Source organism: Sceloporus undulatus, chromosome 6, assembly GCF_019175285.1.
Source record: "Sceloporus undulatus isolate JIND9_A2432 ecotype Alabama chromosome 6, SceUnd_v1.1, whole genome shotgun sequence".
NCBI classification, from domain to species: domain Eukaryota; kingdom Metazoa; phylum Chordata; class Lepidosauria; order Squamata; family Phrynosomatidae; genus Sceloporus; species Sceloporus undulatus.
This window is the reverse complement of record NC_056527.1, coordinates 43436197-43454901: the sequence shown is the minus strand read 5'-3', so window position 1 is coordinate 43454901 and position 18705 is coordinate 43436197. Positions and strand designations below refer to the sequence as shown.

Here is an 18705-nt window from a genome sequence, read left to right as displayed (position 1 = left end):
AGCCCTCCTCCCGACCACCATCTTGAGGGGGAGAGACTAGGCCTGGCCTGGCAAGACTAAGAGCCCTCCTCCCGACCACCATCTTGAGGGGGAGAGAGGCCTTGCAATTTTTTGTATTGTATTGCAATTTTTACTGTACACCGCTATGATCATTGCGGAATAGCGGTCTATAAATAAAACTTATTATTATTATTATTATTATTATTATTATTATTATTATTATGACAGAAAGCAACACCAAAAATTAATGAATTGAAATTAGAAAACAATTAGTTAGCAGAGTTATTTTTGCATATACCTATGTTCCCCTGGTTCTAACTTCATCAAAACTTGCGGCATGAGACACATGAGACGGTCAAGTCAGAAGAAATGGGAATATATAGCAACCCAGCAATGTGAGTATTTTCCTGTTCATTTAGACAAATAAAATGTTACAAGTTCAACTAACAAGTAATGATTTGAAGTCTGCAGATCAGTGCACACTCATTTCACAGTCATTTCAGTTTAACTTGGTAGCACGTATTTCTGGATGAACATACTTGAGACTGACCTGCACAGAACCTCTGCAAATGATTGTATACTAAGGCTTTAATTTATCAAGTTAAGAATTTTATCATATGTGGCTTTTAAACCCAGCAAACTGAGGAGAATTCTTCAAGTTCTTGTTGAGGAGCCCTGGTGGTGCCCTGGTTAAATGCCAGTACTGCAGCTACAAGGTTGTGAGTTCAATCCGAAAGCTCCAAGGTTGACTGAGGGGCTGTACACACAGCCCCTAAGGGACGGCACAATCTCGCCCCTTTCCTAGCCGGATTGGGGCCACAGCAACTGCACCACAGCCCCAATCTGGCATTTCCAGGGCAAAAAAAGGAGCCACAAAAAGCGGCTCCTTTTTGTCTCCTGGAAAGGACATGATAGCCGTGGCACTGCAGCTATACGGCGCTGCTTCAGCGCTGCATTGTATGGATGCAGTGTCAGAGGAGCATCATAATGTCATGCACCGTCTGAAGAGCTCCACAGTCTTCCATCCTTTTGTTGGTCAGTAAAATGAGTACCCAAGTTGTTGGGGGCATTTGGCTTACAGATTGTAAACTGCTTACAGAGTGCCGAGTTCACTATTAAGTGATATATAAATGTAAATGCTATTGCTATTATTGCATGACATCATCTCCTTCTCATCACTGTCTCATGCTCCAATCATGGTTAGCCTGCACCTTGCCACTGGTGAAGAAAACCCATCAATAAGCTCCCAAGTGCACTGCTATAGTGCTAGTCCACAGGTGCAGTAAATTATCCTGTGGCAGTTCCAAGATGACAACTCAGTCACGTGTTGTCAGTTACTTCTCCTCTCACTCTGCCGCTCCCTACTGCAGAACTGCTGAGAGGTTGCTTTTTTTCCTTTTTTTTAATTAAACCACATTAGTACAAAGCTGGAACTGTGTTATATACATGCACACACAAAAGGCACACTAGGTAGGGCATAGGGCAAAGAGACAGGGTTAAAGATGAAGGTGGAAGACATTGTGTGCGACCAGCAGCAGCCCGGTCACACTAATGAAGGGACATACTGTAGGAAGTGCTCCCAGTCCAGTATGTATGCACTTCTTTTCATTCATGCGATTACGGGGAGAAAGTCCTAAGTCCTATGACCCAACCTTTCATTTTAACAGCACCGGTTTAGGGACATTTATTTGGAGGAAAATCCTGTTAAGGTTGTGCTCTATATCCCTAGACCCACATAATGAATACACTACTAATGGTCTGGACAAATTATATTTGGAGTACGTTATTCTCAATAACAAAAGTGTAATAACATATTTTGACAATATATGTTTTCCCCCAGTACTCCAGGCCTTGTGACCACTACAGGCCAAAGGTTTTGTTTGGACACCATTGGGTTTATTGTTTGGGCAAGCTGTCTGGTCCAGCTCACCTGAACTGTTATTTTCCTCTGATCAAGTGATTAAAAAATAACCATAGCCAAAAAAACAAACAAAAAACAACCCAGCAGTGGTCATGGTGGCTGGGGAGAATTCTTCAAATTGTTGTTAGTGGCATTGGCATGGAACATGTGCTTTAGGCTTTAATATTAAAGGAGTGATCCCCCATATGGAATCATATCTCAAATAGATTAGGCCAGTGGTTCTCAAATAGATTAGGCCAGTGGTTTTTACTCTTGTGACCCCCTTTCCAATCTACCTGTGGACATCATGCACTCCTCGCCCAAAATAGTATATTAAAACATATGTTGATTGTTTAGTGTGCGTATTTTCTTTCATACATTCATATAATATATTCATATCATTCACACTGGAAGAGTTTTATTTAAATAAATTCAATATACTTAACTCAACACATGTGTAAATTTTACTCATACCATGTCACACACAGCAACGCTCAGCTGCTTCTCCTCTGCCTCTGAAGGGGACCCAGCCAGAGCCAGGTGAAGGTGGCAGCTCGAGCAAGAGGAGCTGCCAGCCTTCTCCACTGCCAGAGCTCATCATGGACCCTAGGAAGGCACACTGGAATGAGTGGGCATACTGGTTGAGACTTAAGCAATGTCTCTTCCTGAGAACCAGTGCAGTGATGGAATGGTTGGAAGAAGAAGAAGAAGTGCCTTGGGTTTGGCCCCACCAGAGGCCATGATCTAGTGAGCTTCCCTGTTCACCTTCTTCTCCTCCTCCCTTAGGCAGAAAGCTTCCCCTCCAAAAAAAAGTTTGGAAGGAAGAGGGAATCAGGGCCTCCAAATCTCTGACCCCTCTTGAGCAACTCTCACACACCCCTGGGAGGTCCCATCCCACTTATCAAAAAATTCCAAAAAAGCAAAGCTTGGTTTTGCTATTTTATATAATGGGACTTAAGCATCCATGGATGTTGGTGTCCATGGGCAGTCCAGAAACCAAACACCAGCAGATACAGAATGCCCATAGTACAAGCAATGTGTACAACAGAGAAGCATGATATAGATTGGGACTATATCATAAAAAGTAGAAATATTTAATGCTTTGCTTCTCTCCACTATGATCCTAATATGGACAATGAGATCTCAATCTGCTAACTGCATTGGAAACAGTGTTCTGTTGGCATTCCACTGGCTGTCAATTAGTTTCTGGGCAAGGTACAAAGTGTTGGCTACTACATTTAAAACCGTACATGGTTTGGGTCCAGGTTACCTATGGGATCACCTCCTCCTGTATAATCTGCCCTTTACACTCAGGTTCTCTAAGGGACATTTATTCCAGTGAGCCAGGACTAGGTTGGCAACTGTCACTCAGAGGACTTTTTCTTCAGCTGCCCATGGACTATGGAATGACCTGTCAGGAGAGATTTGACAGCTGAATACACTGTCTAGATTTAAAAAAGCATTAAAGACTAGAGTCTTCCAGCTGGTCTATCCAGATTTTTAAATTATGCATTTTAACATCAATTTGAAAGTATGGATTTATTGTTTTAATATGTGCTAGTCTTATATGTTCTTTTAAACTGATGTTATGTGTGTTAACTGGTTTATGTATTTTAATGGATGTAATGTGTTTTTAACTGATGTTTTGCATTTTATTCTGTTGCTGTTCCCTACCCCAATCCATAGGGAGATGCAGGTAAGGAAAAAGAAGAAACCAAAACCGAGAAGGCTGTCTCGCATTCCCACCAACTCTGCTTGTGGTTGGGACTGAGAGAAGGGCCTCTCCTAATATAACAGCCTGGCCAACATACTTTGTAGTAGCTGTAGCTTTCAAACACTTCTCAGGAGCAGCCCAAACTAAAGCATGTTACAATAGTTTAATTGGGAGCGGCTTGAAGGCACACAACAACAACAGCAACAACAACAAATTATGAGCCAGATCTGTCCACCCTAGGTAGGAACACTAACCAAAAGCTCTCCTGACGTTGCAGCCACCTGAACTTCTAGGAGCAATGTTAGGTCCAAGAAGCTTTACTTTTTAAATGCTATTCACATAATAGCTGATTGCAAGAATGGCATCTCATCTCCTTTATCCCATAGGTTCATAGGGCCTTGGATCCTGGCCCATGTGAACAATTGAAGCAAATACTAAAGACCAGGTTAAATAAACTGATATACCATCAGTGGAATAGGTCCAGTCTGTAACAAAATAAATTGAAGTGGTGATAATTGCAACACACATTGTTTTATGAACACCAGAATTTTAAGCAAATTTCACCAGGCAGCATCCAGACAAAGGAGAGCATATTACTTCATTTTCCCATTGAAATCAGTGAAGTTTAAAGGTACTTATCTTTGTCTAGATCGTGTTCATTGTTTAAAACACTACTATGCAAAGCACAATGAATAGTGTGGGACATGAACATGGGATCCAAACCTCACAACTAGGTGCACTGTTGACAGCTTGTTTTTAACTTCAGAATACCTCCTGTGAATTAATAATATGGTTAAGAAACTATATTTAGAGATAGAAGTGTTGGCTATATAAAAACAAAACAAACAAAAACAACTAAATACAATAAAACCAAAAATAAGAATCATTTTATTAGGCAACAGAAAGGAATGAAATGCATTATACAAGCTTTCCCCTACAGGAGAAAGACAGTTGTGGGTGTCAGATTCAAGGCCTGTATCTTGTTTGAGATGTTTGCTTAAGATGGTGTTTGATGCAATAACCCTGTCAACAGCTAAGAAGCTATATTTTAGAATATCTTCTTGTTTGACTATGCCAAACAACAATAAGTTATTTTTGGGCTACATCCCACATAATCACCCAGGCACATGGGCAACTAAATCATTCTGGGAGACATAATCCCAGAATTCTAGGAGTTATCATCCCAGAATTATTTATATAATAATAAAATTAACTTCTCAAAGTTCTGCAGAGATACACACCGAACACTGATTCTCTGAATAAGATTATAAGATTATCTCTGAATAAGATTACAGATTATCTAAATCCATTTCAATCTAGTTTCAGGCCTGGGACAAGTTATGGGACAGATATGGCTTTGGTCACCCTGGTGGGGGACCTATACCAGGAACTAGACAGGGAGAGTGTTCCTATTGTTTCTTCTTCACTTCTGGGTGGCTTCCAATGAAATCAACCTTGGTATCCTTCTGGGTCACGTTGTTAGAAAGTGACTTAGGGGCAATGTTTCACCATGGCTTTATTCCTTCCTGGAAGGGTGACCCCAGAGCATGGTGCTGGACGACTCCTCTTTGACCTTGGCTGTTGGCATCATTTTTTTGTTTAGTCCCCGTGCCATTTAACGACATATACATGAAACCACCAAGAGAAGCTGTCAGGATTTTGGGGATTCAGAGTATAGCAATGATGCTGAACTCTATTACTCTTTTCCATCACAAGCCAAAGAATCTGTTTTGGCTCTGAACTGGTGCCTGCCATCAGTAATGGACGGGATGAGGGCAAACAAATTTAAACTTAATCCAGATAAGACACAGGTGCTCGTGGTCAATCGAAAGATTTAGCCTGTGCTGGCTGGAGTTGCATTCTCCCTGAAGGTGCAAACCCCTTGAAGCTCGGGTGGACTCCTGGATTCAACTCTGAGGCTAGAAGCCCAGGTTTCAGCAGTAGCTAGGAGTATATTTGCATAGGTAAAACTTGTGCACCAGCTGCACCCATTCCTTGAGACATCAGATCTGGCAACAGTGACACATTCCTTAGTAACATCCCAGCTGGGCTACTGTACTACTCTCTATGTGGGGATGCCCTTTGAAGATTGTTCATTGACTAGGCCAAAGAGCTGCAACCAGATTACTAATGGGTGCTGGTAACAGGGACCACACAACTCTCTTGTTGCAACAGTTCCACTGGCTGCCAGTCCATTTCCGGGCACAATTCAAAGTGCTGGTTATGATCTTTAAAAGCCTTTCACAGTTTATGTCCAGTTTACTTGAAGGACTGTATTCCTCCTTATGAACTAGAGCTTATGCTCTGAGATTGGTACAGAGGCCCTTCTCTTTTTCCCATCTTCCTCACAGGTACATCTTCTGGAAACACAGGAAAGGGCTTTGTCAGGCCCCAGGCTCTGGGATTCCCTTCTCAGAAAAGTTAGACTGGCACCCTCTCTACTTTCTTTTAACAGACGAGTAAATACTCTTCTATTCCAACAGGCATTTGAGAAATTATTTAGAAAGACTAACACTACACAATGTGCTGAATACTGCTAATTGTTGTACTGGGGTATGTGTGTGTGTGTGTGTGTGTGCGTTTAATGATATGTTTTAAGATGGTTTAATTGTTTTCTGATTATTTTTACTTTTGTATCTTCTGGGTTTTTAACAATATTTAAATTGTTGGGCATCCAAAGAAAAAATTTGCAAATGTGACAAACTATGTCAAAATGGAGTTTGAAATTTCTTTATATCATACAAAGCTTTTGTAGCTATGCCATGAAGCATACACTAAGCATAAACTTAAAGTTTTTTATACTACAGTGCCTCCTCTGTTTAATGTTTAACTGCTAGTACCATACAGCCGCCTTCCCCAACCTAGTACCCACCAGTTGTTTTAGAAATTAATTTCAAGACACAGGGTCAACGGTCAGGCTTAGGAATCCTGGAAATTGTAGACAAATATACGGTATATTAAGAAGAACAGGTTCTCCGATCTTTATTCCAAAATACAGTCTGGAAGTCCTGATTCTTCATTCCCAGACTGAGTCAAATTAGCTTTGACACATTTGTGAGTATCTACAAAACAGTCATGAAGCAATAAGGGGTATTTCTGCTGACAGAGAAAAGGGAAGTAATACTTGGCTATATTTCAGAGAATAGGAAACTGAATTAAATACTCATGCAACCATGCATGCATTCCAGCTACATTTCCTATCTTGTCTGCCCAGCATCTCAACTATAAACACACTTAACTGGAATGAACTAGACAACAGGATTTACTTCCAAGCAATTTAAGATGACAATTTGAAATAGTAAATACCTAATCTGGTCTCTAACTGATGACAGTGGAGTTTATCAGACAAGGGAAATTGGAAGTATAATCCAATGGCAATCTGAACGCAATTATGGGGTTTAACGTTATTGCGTGATAACCCACTACACGCAAATTCAGGCAATGGGAAGTCTGTCTGAACACAATCATGTGGTTTCATGTTATTGTGTGATAGACTGCCACACACAAATTCGGGCAATGGCAGGCTATTTTCGGGCAATGGGAAGCCAGTTAGAACGCAATGTACATTCACATAATTGCACTAAACTAGCGACTTTAAGTGAATGCGTTCTGGCCCCACTTTCTTTTCATTCGAATTTAAGAGAAATTCCTCCTGTTTGATAAACTCAAGTGTGGTGGTGAATCAGCTCTGGGTTTTACCCTGAACAAGCTATCCAAGATATTAACCTTATTTTGGAGTTTTTGGATTCATAATTATTAATGTGGGGTGCAATTCCTACATTATATTCATATCCATAAGTATAAATCATGACTATAAATAATTTGCCAAAATCATTGTTGCAAATGTAGTAGGGTGATTATCAAGTCTTTATCTGAAATGATAACTCATCTGTAAAATCCAGTATGTACCCATATTACACCTGTGCAGAGCTGAACTGTAAAGATATATAATTGAATAGTTAAGTTAAGATTGTCCATGCCATTGTATTTCCCATTTCTATGTATAGTTGTAAAAGCTGGAAAGTGAACAAAGCTGACAGGAAAAGAAGAAAACCAACTCATTTGAGATGTAGTGCTGGAGAATAATTCTTTGGATACTGTAAACAGATAAAAAGACAAACAAATGGGTCACAGCACAAATCAAATCTGAGCTCTCCCTAGAAGACAAGATGACTAAACTGAGGCTGTTGTACTTTACCCATATTGTGGGAATACATTACTCACTAGAAAAGATAATAGCAAAGCAGAAGGGAGTAGAAAAAGAGGAAAACCACATTCTAGATGGAATGCTTTATCACACTAGAGAGATCCTGCGGGAAACAGGATTTAAATGAAAGTTAAATTAAATGAGAATGTAAACAGAACCCGCAAATTTGGGAAGTTTATCACACCGAATTGCTGCTAAAGTGAAATGATGCGAAGTTAAGCCGGAGAAAAGTGCCACCTTTTTACTTTCGGAATTTTCCAAAAGTAAAAAGCTGTCGTTTTTCTCCGGTTTAACTTTGCATTATTTCACGTTAACAGTGAGGTCGCTAATTTAACTCTCCTTTAAATCCTGTTTTCCCATGGGATCTCACTAGCGTGATAAACTCCATAATCAAGGAAACCATAGCCCTGAGTCTGCAAGAGCTGAGCAGGTCAATTGATGACAGGGTGAATTGGAGGTCTCTCATTCATGGAGTCATCATAAGACAGTTATAGGCAGTTAACAACAACAAAAATTGGTTTTCTGGCTAGTTCAGTCCATAAGTTATCTTTCTACTTTCTTCACACAGCTGTGATGTACTTGACTCTACTTTCTTCACACGGGTGATTCTCAGTCTTTGGCTCACCACATGTTTTGGATTTTCCAGAATCGATGACCATTTTCAAGGCTGGTTTGGGTCTTGTGGACTGAAGTCCAAGATATCTGTAGGACCAAAGGCTGAAAACCACTACTTTTGACCAACTAAACTGTCATGTCACACTGTCATTTGGCCTACAATCCAGAGAAGAGCTTTAGAAGAATTTAAGACAGAGATGGCCAAAATGTGTTCCTGAGATTTCTTGAATATTTTCTCTTAGAAAATCCCAGTGCTACAAAATTTGAAAATGTGTGCATTTATATTGTAATATTTATATCCTATTCTTTAAAAAAAAATCCCTTCAGCTATGGTAATTCAGTGGAGTAATATCACAAGGCCAGCAGATCCTGATGACTAGAAGCACCATGTGTAAATTAAACAAATCCTAATAGTAGCTTATATAACATATTTATTGAAAATTAGAGCATCAAGTACAGGTTGGGTCTCCCTTGTCCAGAATTCCAAAATCCAAAATATTCCAAAAACTAAAACATTTTTAGTGGGAGGCGGAGATAGTGACACCTTTACTTTCTGATAGTTCAGTGCACACAAACTTTGTTTCATGCACAAAATTATTTTAAAATATTGTATAAAATTGCCTTCAGGGTATGTGCATAAGGTATTTCAAAATTTTAAAAAATCCAAAATCCAAAACACTTCTGGTCTTAAACATTTAGGAAAAGAGAGACTGTGCTTCAAATTCTAAAATACAGCAGAAAAACAATAGATATATCTCATAAGCTCAGGAAATTATATTAAATTTTAGATGCTTTAATTTGAAAAACTAAGTATCTGTAGAGGATGATTCTCACACATCTCTTACTGTTTATAATTCACAATTTTAGAACATACAGAACAAGAGTTGGCAACGTTTCTTTGGACAAGTCCATATCGCCAAATGTTTTTCTACTTTTACCAATGTCAGACCAAAAAATTCACAAACTAAAATTAGAATGCTTAATTAAGATTAGAACTATTAATTAAGAAGAGAAGATGGGATTGCCTTTGAAAAGTTCTTAGAAACAACTGGACCAAAATTCATCTGCCAAACAGCCATAGAAAACCAATTTGCAAACAGCTTCACAGGTTCACAGTTGGTTTCTAGATCCATTTCAAAACTATGACCACACAAAGCTTAATAGTGAGTCAGGTCATTGGTCCTATATGGTATTGTCTACACTGATTGGGGATGAATCTCCAAGGTCTTATTTCTGAGGTAGAGACCTTAAAGAACCACCTTCCCTCATACGGAATCAGAGCTTAGAGATATGATGTTCTTGACTGCAACTCCCAGAACATGTTATTGGAATGCGATTTTGAGAGTGGCAATCCAAAATTCTGTAGGGTAACTATCTGCGTTTTCAAATTCTTCTTCAAATCCTGGAGACTTTGTTCTACTAGGTTTGCCTGATGTATTAGAAAAAGAATGTTGTCGAGAAAAGAGTCTATCAGCCACAGCAAAAAGTCCTTGCAATACAGGGAAAGTTCATTCTACCCCTTCTGTTGGCTTTTCAGCAGCAGATAAAGGGGCACCTTTTCACAGAGCATTAAGTGTGGTCCAAAACACACTGCAGAAATAATCCAGTTTGAGACTGCTTTAACTGTGCTGATTCAGTACTAGGAAATTCCCGAAACTGTAGTTTTGTGAGACATTTAGCCTTCTCTGTCAGAGAGCTCTGGTGCCACAATAAACTACAATTCCGAGGATTCCCTAACACTGAGCCAGGAAAGTTAAAAAGGTCTTGAATTGGATTATTTCTGGACTTTTTTGGACCTATGTTATAAAGTTGATGGGAACTACTTTCATTATGGTTCTTCTGAGGTTCTTCTCAGCTGTAAACAAATTTTCAGTTTATTTGGGGTATTATGTATCACATGTTGTTTAGTTTGTCATTTTAATTTAGATTTCAGTGTTCTTAAATACCTGTATCACTTTTCTGGAAAAAAAAACAGGCACAGTATTATACACGTGAAAATACTCATGAAACTATCATGATAATAACTGGTTGGCATGATGTAGTGGTTTAAGCATTGGACTACAACTATGGAGACCAGTATGTGAATCCATGCTCAGCCATGGAAACCCACTGGCCAAGTCACACTCTCTTAGCCTCATAGGAAGACAAAGGCAAATCCCCTCTTAACAAATCTTGCCAAGCAAACCCTATAGTCGTAAACGACTTGAAGGCACACAACAATAATAACTAGGCACTTAAAAAAACTCAACAGTTTTTCTATTATTGTAATAATCTATTACTCCACACTAAGCAATAGAACAACAGAAATAATGGTCATAATAATTTAAATTTATAGATTTACCGCTTGAGCGATTAAATAAATATGAATTCCTGCAGACCTACACAGATGTGGCAACAAGATAGAGGAATTTTGAATAAGCTCACAAAAATAGTCACACTTCATTAATATCATGAACATTAAAAAGTTGTCTGTTTCTAAATATACATTTACTTGCAAGCAATTCCTTTCAAAAAATTCCTCACAAAAGCATATCTTTCTCATTTAACATAGCTGATACTTACATTAGTTGAGAATATATGCTGTCAGTGATCCAATAATTTATTATAAATCACTGAGTTTGTATATATTAATGACCATAATTCTCGGTGTTTGTTGGAGAAGTCAGTTCAAATCAATGCAAACACACTAATGTGTGCAAAAGCAACTTTCTTGAGCCAATTTAGCTAGAAAAAGTATGTTTCAATCAACAGTATTCAATTCCAAATAACATGGTAGTGTAACATTTAGTACAAGGCCAAAAAGTTAGAAATGTGTGTTTGGCAACTCCATCTATTAATACAATAATTTAGGGACACGGGTACATACTGCCTTTAAGTTATATTATTCATTCATAACATCACACTTAGTATTACCTTTTGCATCTCACAAAACTGACTCAATATAATGATTAACTTTTCCAAGTAGAAATAAATTACTTCTGCAGGGGGGAAATACTGGTTATTTTATTTCAGATTTTTGTCATGCTTCCACAGATACTCCTGAAAGAGGCTCTGCCAAATGCGAAGCACTGTCCTGGAAATGAAGCCTTCAGACATTATATATTCTACATATGAGTACTAGAGTGACAATCCTGCACATGAATACATTGACTTTGGTGGGATGTAGGAAACCCAACACTGTGGAATGGCAATCTAAACTGTAGTTTTTACCACCCACTATCTAGGAGAATAAGTTCCTCACTCCAAAGTTTATGTTTGGATGATCCCAAATCAAACTGGATAATAGGCTGTGACTGTATCTGAACTAGCCTCATAACAGTAATTTGCTTCATAACAATAATTTAATTGGCTTCATTAAAGCTAGTTACCATCATAATAATTTTCAAAATCTACAGGTAAGAAAAATAGTGCAAGCCCAAACCAAAATGCAGGATAAGACCATTAATTCAAAATATTAACAGAGTAAAGCTAGATGGCAGAAATGCAGCAGACTATAGAATCTTGTTTGAATGTGGATTTTAAATCATTTTCCTGTAGTTTAATGCAATTAGAAATTCAGACACAGCTAGCAACAATTAAAATCAAATAGTTGAAGGTAATAGTTTCAACTCACTGAATTAGAATAATTTAATCATTGGGAATTAAAATTCATTGGCCAAATAATAGGAATATTGATAGAACTTTAAAATTGTGCGACCCAAGCCTAATTTGATCTTTCATCAGTTAGTAGTATAAAATTTCAAATGAACGCAAGCTCAGCTTTTACTTAGAGGCAGATATTAGTAAACGCATATTGTTAAGTTGTGAGGCCTGCACATAACTTTTCATACAGTCAACCAGAGACATTTAGAGATTTAACTGGAGTGGAAAAGTTACTTTTGAAGTTATAGAGGAATATCCAAAGGTAATTCAGACCATGATAATAATTTGTTCTTAGAATTGTCTTAATGATAGACACTTTAAATTCTTAAATTGTGCTAAAGTTAATCTTATCTCTCCACCTCAAAAGAATTTGATTTGATCTTGTGTTTTTCAGTTCAGGTGTGCAGATTCACTCACTTTCTCCATGCTTAAGTCAAACTGCCAATACAGAAGGATGACAACATATCTTCCATTTATCATAAAGCTGCACGCCCATATCTATCCTAGTCTATACTGTACCTATGCCCAGGTATGCTCTCATTATACCTGAAAATAAGCCTCATTGAATACAATGATTCATCATGATTCTCCCTTTTCTCCTACTAAGATTTTCCACTGCATTACAGCAACAAATGTTCGCTAAATATTTACAAAGTAATAGCAGACATGTATAGGATTGCACCATAAGCCAATTTTTAATTCCATCCTTGCAGCTAAAGGAAACTTCACCCTTTACGCACTGGTGTTTATATATTTGCCACTATATACAGGAGGACACTACTGCCAAAACTGGATCCCTGAACATTAAAAACATTTTGACAATAGAGTTTAATGCCAATGAACAGATCAGGTGTGAAGAAACACTACAAATCGTTTCAAGGATTCCAGCACATGAGTACATTTCTAAAAGGCCAATCAAACATTTCTATGTGATCATAGCCACTTTAAAAAAAATGCGTACATGGGTTGTACTTTTTGGGGGGTAGCATGGAACTTATTTCTATGCAGGAGATAATATTCAGGATAATTATGAGCATAACATTTGAAGGAGGAAAACTAAGTGATATTCTGGGAAGAAAAGTAGGATATACAGTAATAGTAAAATAAATAAATAAATAAATGTAAGATAATTGTGCACTGATATAAAATATTCTTCTGAAAGTTATGAATCAACCCCAAAGATCTGGAAGAGATGTGTGTGTGTGCGCGTGTCTACTTTCAAGGCTCCTGTCAATTTATGGTGACCCCAAGAATTTCATAGAGTTTTCTTAGGCGAGGAATACTTGGGAGGCAGTTGTGCCAGTTCCTTCATGTAAAATAGATATAAAATACAGTACTATGCATTGCCGATCTCCAAGAAACAACCAGGGATGGACCTGTTTCACTTCCAGGCTTAGGATTTGGCACTATCAAGATAGTTGGCATCTTGGAAGTGAGATATAGAGAGGGAAAGATTTGGGGAATCCCTTATTTAGTTTCTGTTTATATCTAGCCAAAAAAGCACAACATCCAGATGCAGGTATGCAAGGTCTTCTTGTGGAGTCATAGTAAAGTAGAGGTGGTACTGGCCTTATTGTCCTGTATCTTCTTAAAATATCAAAAGTGAGATGTGAACCTGCATTCAGATTGCTTTTTAAAAGGAGCACAATCTGGGCACTTGTGACAAAGTTACCTTATGACAATTCCCCTCTCTCCTACCACCATGCAACCAAATCTACAATTTAAAATGTGCCATTTCAGTACAAATGTGACCTATAAATATAACTGATGGCACACTGTAACAAAAAAAAATTAAAATAAGTTGTGTATTCTAATTTTCTGTGTATATATGGTAATACATTGAAAACAGCAGACAATCAAAAGGTGGAAAGAAAGTTACAATTATCAAGTATATGTTGCTGCGTTCAATGTTCATGGCAGCATTATTTTTCTAGGAGCCACATTTCTTCTTCTTACAAACAGTAAACTTCAAAAGGAAGTTTGATGAATGAAAGACTATCCGAGTCTTCAAGTAGATCTATTGCAATCCATTATTTTAATAAAATGCTTAGGGTTGTAGTTCTTGCCACCTACTGCCAACTCTTTTAGCCCCCTCTATTCGTTTAACAGGTGACATTAACTTTTCCAGTGGCCTTTTCAGTGACACATAAAATGTGACCAAAAACGGTGTGGTCAAAAATGTGTCTAACACTCAAGGCCTGGGACAGAACCAACTGTGTTATGAGCACAGAAGGACATCAAGCAAGCCGCTACATGCTGAATTCATTCCTAACCCAGGACTGTACATCTCCAAACATGTGCCATACTATTGACTTAGCTGACAACAGGTTTCTCCTGCTACATTCAAAGCAGATACCTTGCGATACTTGGAGTTGGGAATGGTGAGTTTCTTTCAAGGTCCCGATTGTGTCTTTAAACGAAAAAGAAACATTGCAACCGGGATAATCTATGTCCCGTGGATATGGGAAAATCTCGGTTATAATAGCCCTGTGGACTTCCACCTCAAACTTTGATTTACAAGATAAAAGCAACTTCTAAATTAAAGTGCCTTTCGGTGAATAGAGCTTATTATTCCAAAGACAGGAATGATTTTCCTGGAAAGTTGTCTCTCTATGCCGGCCTATTATCTTTTGATTTCTCCCCCTTCCACTAATGAGCATTTATCTAAAAGAGCCTCTTAATCCTCTGATGTGTGCTTCTGGTCAGAGGTAACAGTTTGAATAAAACCACTAATCACTTATTGCTGATCATTAATCACACTTTTCTCTGGGGCTCTGCAACCTGCACAAGGATAAAAGGCCCAAAGAAGGAGTTCAAGTTTCTCCCTCTCCTCCCCACCACCCTTTCCCCCTCTCCTGCTTTTAAGGTCTGGCTGAAAATGTAATCCCAGGCATAGAAGTGGCAGATGCTAAAGACAGCTTAGGAAACTTCGGCAAACTCTATCCTGCACTCCAACTCTCCAGTTGTGTCTGGGACTAAAAAAATCTGCGATTGTGTAGATAACACACATTTTATATAAGTATATGCACACACACACAAACCACACACTGCATTGGAATAGCCAGTTAGCCTAGTTTGCAGACTGTTTTTCTCCTTGCGGAAAAGAAAAAGCTTTCTTAGGACCTATCTTCAGAAATAATCCAGTTTGACACCATTTCACTCAATGCTATGGAATCCTGTAGTTTGCTGCTCTTCCCTGAATTCCACAACACTGAGCTCTGGCAGTCAAAGTAGTGTCAAACTGGGTTATTTCTACAGTGTGGATGCAGCCAGTTGCCTGAATGATAAATGTCAAGCTACTTATTGCCATCCCCTCCTTGCCCTTGTAGTTATTATTTGCAGTCCAAGCCTCCTCAAGTACTTACTCCCAAAGTCAAAACTGTCAAGGATCAAGTGGCAAACAACAAAACCAAAAGCAGAGTCTTCTCGGTTTTCCATCATTTGGGGATGGAGAGTACAAGAAAAATCAAGAGGAGGTTTCAGGGAAGATATAACAGACATGTCAAACTGTGTATCAGCAAAAGTAGTCTCGGATTTGGAACAGTACGCAAAGGGATCTTGTAACTCCTTGGCAACTAAAAGCTGCATCTAGAAAGGGAATTGTAGTTGGTTGTGGAAGCTTCATTTCTTCTTCTTTCTCCTTTCTTTCCTTCCTTTTCCCCCTTTCCTTCCTTCCTTCCTTGTCCTTTCTACTTTCTTTTCTTCATTCCTTTCTTCTCCTTTCTCCCTTTCCTTCCTCCTTCATTCCTTCGTTCCTTCCCCTTTCTACTTTCCTTCCTTCCTTCTCCTTTTTTCTTTCCTTCTTTCCTTCCTTCCTTCTCCTTTCTTTCTTTCTTTCCTTCCTTCCTTCTCCTTCCTACACTCCTTCCTTCCTTCCCCTTCCTCCTGCATTCACAACCAACTACAGTTCCCAGAATCCCATAGCATGGAGCCATGGCAGTTCAAGTGGTGTCAACCCGGATTATTTCTGCAGTGTGGATGGACTCTTCTTACTGAAAGAGAGAAGGTGGTAGCAGGACCTTCTTTCTTTCAGTGGAGATTCTTTTGCATACTGACCCCCCCCCTTTGTCTGACTCTTTGCTATGGAATTCTGGGAGTTGGAGTTTTCCATAGCCTTGAGCCAAAAAAGAGTTAAAGCGGTGCCGAACCGGGTTCTCTCTCCAGTGTGGATGCAGCCAGAGTTTGCAAAGTTGAAAAAGGACCTGCTGCGAGCTGCTTACCTGGGACCTGGGTTAAAAGACCAGCGGATCGGGAGGAGAGGGATAAAAGAGCTCGGTTGGTGGGATGGAAGGTCAAGGGAGGCCGCCTCTCCCCTCCTCCGCCTCCTTGGGGACAAGCAGCTCCAACTTCTCCGGGGAGCGAGATCCGGGCAGAGGGACCCTCCTTGTCCGCCAAGGAGGACAAGAAGGCCGGCCAAAAAGGGAGGGCTTCCCTCCAGGCTTCTTCTAGTCCACTCCGGCTCCTTTGGGGATGCCTCCCGGGAAGAAGGTGGGAGGGAGGGAAGGGGGAAGGAGGACACCTTTGGAGCCAAGCAGCCAGGCTTTGAGGAGCCTTTGGTCCCCAAGAGGCCCCGCCGAGGAGGCACTGAACTCTCCCCCTTCCTCTTCCTTCTTTCCTTCCTTCCTTCCCCTTTCTATTTTTCCTTCCTTCCTTCCTTCCTTGTTCTTTTTCTTTCTTTCCTTCCTTCCTCTTTCTACTTTTCCTTCCTTCCTTCCTTGTTCTTTTTCTTTCTTTCCTTCCTTCCTCTTTCTACTTTTCCTTCCTTCCTTCCTTCCTTCCTTGTTCTTTTTCTTTCCTTCCTTCCTTCCTCCTTTCCCCTTATCTCCTTTCCTTCCTTCCTTCCTCTTTCTACCTTGTCCTCCCTTCCTCTTCCTCTTCCTTGCCTTCCCAGCCTGTGTCGAATGACTCCATGGCCGGGGCTGGGACCCCTTGGCTCCTGTCGCCCGGGGCGGGGGCGAGGGGCCAGGCCCCCTCTAGCTACACGCCGCCGAGCCTCCGGAGCCTCTCGGCCGAGCGGGGCCTGGGGCTCTCGGGAGCCGGGGAGGGCGCTGGAGGGACGGGGACAGAGCAGCAGCAGCAGCAGCAGCAGCCGAAGGGTTGGTGCCGCATCCCGAGAGGGCCCTGGCCGCGGGGCCAGACTCCTCTGAGGAGCCCTAAGAGTCATCCTTTCTTAGGACCCAGCTGCAGAAATGTATTGGTTTTATTTCGAGGATTTCTATCCCACAATGGGACTCATTACTATTATTATTATTATTTGTTGCTGTTGCTGTTGTTATTGTGTGTCTTCGAGTCATTTCCAGCTTATGGCGACTCTGGGTGTGTGTGTGTTTGCCCTTGCCATCCTCTGAGGCTGAGAGAGTGTGACTTGACCAACTTCCCCCAAAGGGTTGCCATGGTCTCTCCAGGCTCTTTCCTTCTAACTGGCTTTTCGCCCCAAACTGGGACTCAAGGCTGCTTACCGTTTGAAAGCACAGTGCCACAGAAAGCCTGTTTCGCGGGGGGGGGGGGGCCCTTAGCCAAGTCACACTCTCTCAGCCTCAGAGGATGGCAAGGGCAAAGCCGCCTCTGAAGAAACCTTGCCAAGAAAACCCCGCGATAGGGTCGCCATAAGTCAGAAATGACTCGAAAAAGGTACACAACACCAAACCAGAGTTAAAGCGGTGCCAAACCGGGTTATGTCTCCAGTGTGGATGCCAGCGCTTGGGAAAGTCGGAGCCCTAAGAGAGCAAAGAGAGGTTCTTCCTCCAAACCAAGGAAAGGAGGACTAGCATGGATTGATGGAGAGAAGAGGATCTGGCTCTGGATCGCGAATGGAGCACTGGGCTGCCATCCTTGCTCGCGAGTTGACCCATAGGGCTCTTAAGCAAGCCTTCCCTCGCTCGAACCCTGGCAGCTGAAACGGTATCAAACCGGATTAGTCCCGCAGTGCGGATGCAACCGCCCCGTCCCCTTCTCCAAAGCAAAGCCCTCCCAAACACAACGCAACTCACAAAAGTCAAGGAACAAAAGTCATCCCAAACACAGGCGCGGAGGAAAAGAAAGAAAACTAACCCTTTCTCCTTCCTTCCTTCCCTCTTTCCTTGCCATCACTTGTAGCTTTCCTTTTCCGGATCTGACAGGCGAAGGGACAAGAAAAGAAAACCAAGGAGCCACTAAGTAACACCAAAAACCTGCGAAGGAAGGAGAACTTTTTTCCTGAAGCTCTGGCAACAAAAAAGCAATCCCTGTATCAGTTGGGACAGTTTGGGAGGAAAAGAAGAAGGGAAAGAAAGAATGAAAGAAAGAAAGAAAAGTAATTCTTATATCGAATAAAGGGCTGATGATTCCTCTTTGCAGGGACTCACCCCAACAAGTGCAGAAGCCAAGGACCGCCAGCCCGGCTGAAGTGAAGGAACCACGTTGGACTGCGAGAAGGTTACAATACCAGCTATTTAGAGAAGCATTACATCACCCCTCCGTGACGTCACGTGGGATTCCTGAACTTCTAAATCATTGCTGCGGTCCCGGCTTGGAGGGGAGAGAGGTGGGCGGGGTCCGGAGAGGTGGGCGTGTCCCGGAGAGGCCACGCCCCTCTTCACTAAAAAAGTCCTTCTGCAGCCAAGGAGGCGGAGGCGGAATCAACAGCTT

General features: G+C 40.7%; 1 protein-coding gene across 7 annotated transcripts in view; it reads right to left on the bottom strand.

The window, feature by feature from the left end:
• The window catches only part of CREB5 (cAMP responsive element binding protein 5), a 329430-nt gene extending 310956 nt beyond the window's left edge, over nucleotides 1–18474 (bottom strand). For 2 of the 7 annotated variants that reach the window (XM_042471158.1, XM_042471165.1), the window contains exon 1: nucleotides 18423–18450. The gene's annotated coding sequence lies outside the window, so the exon portion shown is untranslated. Of the gene's footprint in view, nucleotides 1–15443; nucleotides 15739–18422 lie in introns of those variants that run through there. The other 5 variants (XM_042471161.1, XM_042471160.1, XM_042471163.1 and 2 more) reach the window with 5 other exon arrangements.
• Between the last annotated feature and the right edge of the window lie 231 nt (nucleotides 18475–18705).